The following is a 6,152-nucleotide window of genomic DNA, read 5'->3' as shown; positions in this document are numbered from 1 at the left end:
GAACTCTCTTTCTCCTTCCCTCCCTCCACTCATCCCTCCCTCCTTCCTGATCTCTGGATTCCTGGCTTCCCAGCGACGTGAGTCAGGAAAATCCTCTAGTGTAATATTTGTCACCCAAATTGAAGTTTAACCACATCAATAAAGATGTGAACCAGGTTTCTTGATATAAATGTCTCTATATACATATGTAAATGTCACAGACTTGCTTCTGAAGAGGACCAAGCCTAATTCACTTGATATAGGCGAGCAAGTGTTTCCATCACTCCATCAGTTTGCTGAAACACGTTGACTGGTGTTCCACCAATTCTGGATTTCCTGGTTTTCAACAATGCCTTCAGTGTATTTTTGTAGAGACTGTCAACATTCCATCTTTATTTAAGGAGAATATCCATTTTCTTTTCTTTATCAAAATCACCGCATCTCTGATTCTCACTCTAATGTAATTAACATCTGAGTCAGAATTAACTTGAAAGCAGTGAGTATTCTTTATAAATATTTGAAGGAATGTATTAGGACACCTCTCCAATATGTTGCACTATAAACAATAGCAAAACTCAAAAGTATGCCAAAGGTCATTCCTTGGAAATTAAAAAATAAAGTTTAATAAATTATAAAAATAATTCTAATCTTTGTAAACGTCCTAGAGAAATATAGTAGCTTTCTGTTCACCCTTTTCAAGTAAAAAGATTGGATCGTTCCACTACTGACACTTTAAATATATATATATATATTTCTAATCCATTAAAAGAACTAGTGTCATCTAAAGTATTGGCGTACAGGACTCCACTGGGTATTGTTCGGAGCTCTGGTGCACAGGGGCTTATGAGTTACACTGCTGAACACAGATCAGCCTTTCTAAGCCACCAGCCAACCTGACGTAGGAAGAGAGGGTCTTTGGATTGATTTCCAGCCTCAGAACAGCACAGGGGTGGTTCTAATCTGCACAGCGAAGATGTGTATGAGTCAGGATGGACTCAGTGCATTTGGAGTTTGGGTGAATTTGGAGTTTGGGGTACTGCATATTGTTATAAAGCAAGTGTAAATAATTGAATCGAGTTTTTGTGGATACACATGACATTGTTAATAACAACTTACATTAGAATTGATGAAGACAGGAAAGAAAAAAGGGGATAAATTCCATTCTTTATATCTTTGTTTAATATTTGAGATTCCTGTAAGGATCAGCACCTCTATTTGGATTCTTTTTAAAGTTACTAAAATGTACAGTAATAAATCGTCTAGGTTTCCAAGCATGAGGATAGCCCAAAAAAGATTAAAAGTATGTGTAGTAATAAAAAATATTTGCCATAGTAGATACCAAAGCATATGATAAAGTTTGGATTTTGTAATGAAATTATGCAAAACAAGTTAAGACCCATATAGATCTATCACAAAAAATGACCTGTAAGTCAAAAAATATACACTCAGATTAAATATAAAATGTAACGACATTAGTTGGTGGGGAAAATTGGCATTAGTCAAAACTTTAGCATTTAAAAATTAATTATCAAGGGCTCATGAGGGAGGGGGGCCCAGGGAGGGAAGGGAAAAATGAGGACCTAATGCTGGGAGCTTAAGTGGAGAGGAAATGTTTTGAGAATGATGAGGGCAATGAATGTACATATGCACTTTACACAATTGATGTATGTATGGACAGGGAATCCAGGGTGAATAAGCCCTACAGGACCAGTGGTGTGAGTGATGATACAGGGAGGGTAGAGGTAGAGTGGGTAGGAAAGAGGGAACTGATTACAAGGAACTATATGTGACCTCCTCCCTGGGGGATGGACAGCCGAAAAATGGGTGAAGGGAGACGTCGGACAGGGCAAGATATGACAAAATAACAATTTATAAATTATCAAGGGTCATGAGGGAGGGGGGAGCGGGGAGGGAGGGGAAAAATGAGGACCTAATGGCGGGGGTTTAAGTGGAGGGGAAATGTTTTGAGAATGATGAGGGCAATGAATGTACAAATGTGCTTTCCACAATTGCTGTATGTATGGATTGCAATATGTGTTGTATGAGCCCCTAATAAAATGATTAAAAAAAAAAAATTCAGAACTGCCAGCGGTTCCATGGGAAAAAGATGAGGCTGTCTGCTCTCATAAATACTTACATTCTCAGAAACCATAAAGAGTCCTACTCTATTCCACAGGATCTCTCTGAGTAAGAATTGAGTCCATTTCAGTGGGTTTGGTTAGTTAATAAACCCCTCAAAAATAAATAAAAATATTAGCATAAGGGAAAAGGTATAACCTTTAAGAAAAGAGAAAAGAAAGCAAAGAGAAATTTTAAGAAAAGATAAAGGAAGCAAAAAGAAAAAGAGGCAAAACCTTGTATCATTCACAGTAAAGTGTGAAACACACTTCTGTGAGGAGTCTCTGAGAGAAACAAACAGCTAACTGATCCACTAATAGCCAAATTTGATGGCTCTAACCCACCCAGATGTGCCTCAAAAGAAATCTATCTATGTCCATGGCCTTGAAAACCCCAGTGAACAATTCTACTCTGCACACCTTAAGTTGCTATGAGTTTAGCTGATACCAAGGGCTCAAGTAGAAAGCAAATATTTTGAGAATGATGATGGCAACAAATTTACAAATGTGCTTGACAAAAGGGATGTATGTATGCATTGTGGTAAGAGTTGTACGAGCCCCCAATTAAATGATTTTTTAAAAAGTTGCTATGAGTTGGAATTGATTCAACCGCAACTAACATTATATTTACATATGTTTTAAATGAAAAAAAAACAACAACAGAAGAGTGTTTAAATAACATATCTAAAAAATGTAACTAATAAATTTGTCACGGTTGGAATTTTGTCCAGATAGTGTCATTGAAAGATGAACCCGTGATGTTATGGGAATAGTCAAAACCACTGGCTGCTTCCAGGCTGATGTTTCAAGTCTACAGACACTTCACAAGAGAGAAAATGTGGCAAACTACTTACGGAAAAACCCCAAAAAGATCAGTTTTGTGAACTTTCTGGAGCAGTGCTCTTCTGCCCACAAGGGTTGCTATGAATCAGACTAGACTGGATAGCAATGGCTATCTATGTTTGGGTGGTCTGGGTTTAGCATCATTGGAAAGCTCACAGATTGACCCAGAGATAACTGGTGATGTGCTGGCCATTGCGTGGAACAGGGTCAATGGCAGGGTGAAACAACAAGCATGTTTAGGATCTGGTGGATACTGGCAGAGATAGGAGCCTTCCTACCCTTAGGGACCCCCTGGGGCAGTTCTATTCTCTTCTATAAGATCACTGCAAATTACCTTGATGGCAGTGACTTTATTTGTGAGGGTGCCTGCCACATCAGCATGTATTGTGTGGACATAGGACAGAACTTTTCAAAATGATGAAATGTTTTTAAATGCCCCTCTTCTTTGATTAACAATCTCACATGTAGATAGTTACTCAAGAAACATAATCACAGATATTTTCAGGTTTTTTCAGTGACAATTATAGTAAAAACATAGAACTGTTAAGAATCCTATAATAGATTGATTAGGTAAGTGTGCTGTGTAGATATATGGGTGAATGGATAGATTAGATAAATTCAGTGAGACCTGTAACAGCAGAATTTGACAGAACGGCCGGTTTTTGCATTTTCTCAAGTTTTCCACCTTTGAAAGGTACACTTTATCACCACTTTCCATTTGTGGCAAGGATGTGTGTTTTCTGTCTCTGACAAGGTTCCACTTCGGACAGATTATGGCTTTAACAGATACACATATAGAGGTACCCATATAGCATACATCCTTGAAAGTTTTGTCAGCTTATGCCTTTATTATTTCATATAAAATAAATGATTTTCATATGCATTAATTTATTAAATAAATAAAATATATTTCATTTAAATTATAAAATAAAATATATTTAATATTATGGAAATATAAATATTTCTGGAAATTTATCATCTTTAGTCAAACAATCATTTTTAAAGTGTCTACTTGGTCAGGATAGCATAGTATTGTGGGTTTCAGCACCAGCCTGGAAGTCAGATCTGGGGTTTGTCACTACTAGCTAAGTAGTCACTGGCAGGTTACTTATCCTTTTCTGGTAAAGGGTGCTGTCAAGATGAAACCCTGAGGAAGCAGGTAGGGAGAACAATGAGTGTAGATTTATGCTTTTTGTTGTGTGCCTCCGAGTGGAATCCAGCTCCTCGTGACACTAAATAAGAGCACTATTGGTCCACAGAGTTTCGTGGACTGTACTCCCCGTGGGATCGCCTCACCAGGTATTTTCTCTGCTGGAGGGCTAGAGGATTTCAACCACCACTCTTCCTGTTTTCAGCCCAGTAGTCAGCCATTGCACCGCAATACCTCCTTGCGTCATGGAGTAGGGTGATATAGTGGTCTGTAGAAGGTCCTGAGAATAAAACTGTAAGAAATGAAGGAATGCGAACTCCAGATATCCAGGGACTAGAATCCCAAGCGAAGAGAATAGTAAATACAAACATTCCTAAGTGCTTGGAGTGCCCCAGGCAGAGCAGGAGGCCAGCAGAGTAGCTGGAGCAGGGTGAATTACAGTCACTGGTAATTTGGGGGTCCGTGGAAGCTGGTTGTCCCTTTATACTTGAAATACATTTTTATTGCTTGAGTTTTTGCAACTAGTTTGAAGTACATATACAACTAAAAACAACAAAAATATTGACATATCTACACCTCATTTATTGACTTTCTCAATCACTGATGTTTTACATTTCTGATAGCAATAAAAAGTTCACTACCTAGTAAACTTGTGTGCATTATGTACATCTTGCAGTAATGCATTTTGAGGTGTAAGATAAGAATCACATTGAATATGATAATTGAGGATACATGTAAACCTGGCTGGGACCTGATTTTGTTTTATAGTGATATAGTTTGGCAGTTATTAGTGACATGTTTAGCTATCATTTATGATCTGATATGATCATCTTCCATTTTCACATGACATATTTTTGCATAAAGGCCTGATCTTTGGAAACTAGTTATGTGAGGAATGATTCTATTTTTAAGAAATAAAATAATAAATTATACTCTTTTTAATTACTCTACCTCACCAATATGTATCATCAGGGACTAGTTTCTTTAAAATACACGATCATACATTCCAGGGAAAGTACAAAGCCAGCTGCCTACTCAGCCTTTTTCAGGAGAGGAGGGTTCGGCGGTGAAATGGGTGTGCTCATGCTTGTTTGGGACAGTGCTATTCTAAAACTTGACTCTCTACTGTATCTTTACCCCCAGCTGTGCTTTATTAGAAACCATTTGTAACTTTAAATGGCTTTTTTAAATTGGCATTTCCCTGATGTGGCAAAAATAATGAGCATATATTTTTTTTAAGTAGAAAATGAATTTGATAAAGTATTTTGTTTGGCTAAAAATGTTTTCAGTAGTTCATTAACTGCAAAATCATTCCCTACTGAATGTTAGAGATCCTGTGCAAGAGCTGCCTGGGGCTAAATAATATGTGTTCACCTTGGCACCACACTGACAGAGGGGAAACGGGATGCACGGTCACCAGCACTCAGCATGCAGTCTTTATTTTAATAAAGAAGAGCTGAAGCATGAATTGTACAAAGTATCTGATCATTTTTTAAATGTTTATGATTTTGTCAGTGTATTACCTTACATAGAGATATTTCTAATAATCTTGGCCTACTACTCAAATAGTTGAAGTATGTTGTAAAAGCCTAATACAATGTGTCAGTCCCTGTCTTGTCATCTTGTCTATAATCCACTTGTCTATATATGCCTGAGTGCCAAATTAGTGATTGACAACATTTCTTCTCAGACTATATACATGTTTCAAGAGCCTTGTCTACATTATAAGCAAGAAAAAAACAAAAATGTCTTCTTATTTACAGTTTTGTTCTAAGAATCTAGCACACTATGGATATCAAATATAGGTTTGGTAAATTCAAATGCAATTCTGGAACAAATTTGATTCATTTTATATGCATTACAAAAGAGAAAGTATTCATTTTACTTTAAATGCAATTTTCTTCCTATACCATATCTGATTCACCAACAAACTAGTTAGGGAGATAAGCAAAGAAGATAGATGATATATGATGAACATCAACAGAAGATGGAACAAATAGAGTCACAATACCAATACAAACAAACAAACAAAAAGAAACTTGTCCAAATTCAATTATTTCCAG

The 6,152-nt window shown here is 36.9% G+C and overlaps 1 non-coding gene across 1 annotated transcript; it reads left to right on the top strand.

The window, feature by feature from the left end:
- Positions 1-580: 580 nt before the first annotated feature.
- Positions 581-712, top strand: LOC115870246. Its single transcript, XR_004046616.1, has one exon. It is a non-coding gene; the product is annotated as a small Cajal body-specific RNA 24 (non-coding RNA).
- Positions 713-6,152: the final 5,440 nt, after the last annotated feature.

This window comes from Echinops telfairi, unplaced genomic scaffold, assembly GCF_000313985.2.
Source record: "Echinops telfairi isolate 266 unplaced genomic scaffold, ASM31398v2 ScPeMD7_443;HRSCAF=831, whole genome shotgun sequence".
Taxonomy (NCBI): Eukaryota; Metazoa; Chordata; class Mammalia; order Afrosoricida; family Tenrecidae; genus Echinops; species Echinops telfairi.
Note: the sequence above shows the minus strand (reverse complement) of the source record. Positions and strands in the feature narration are given on the sequence as shown.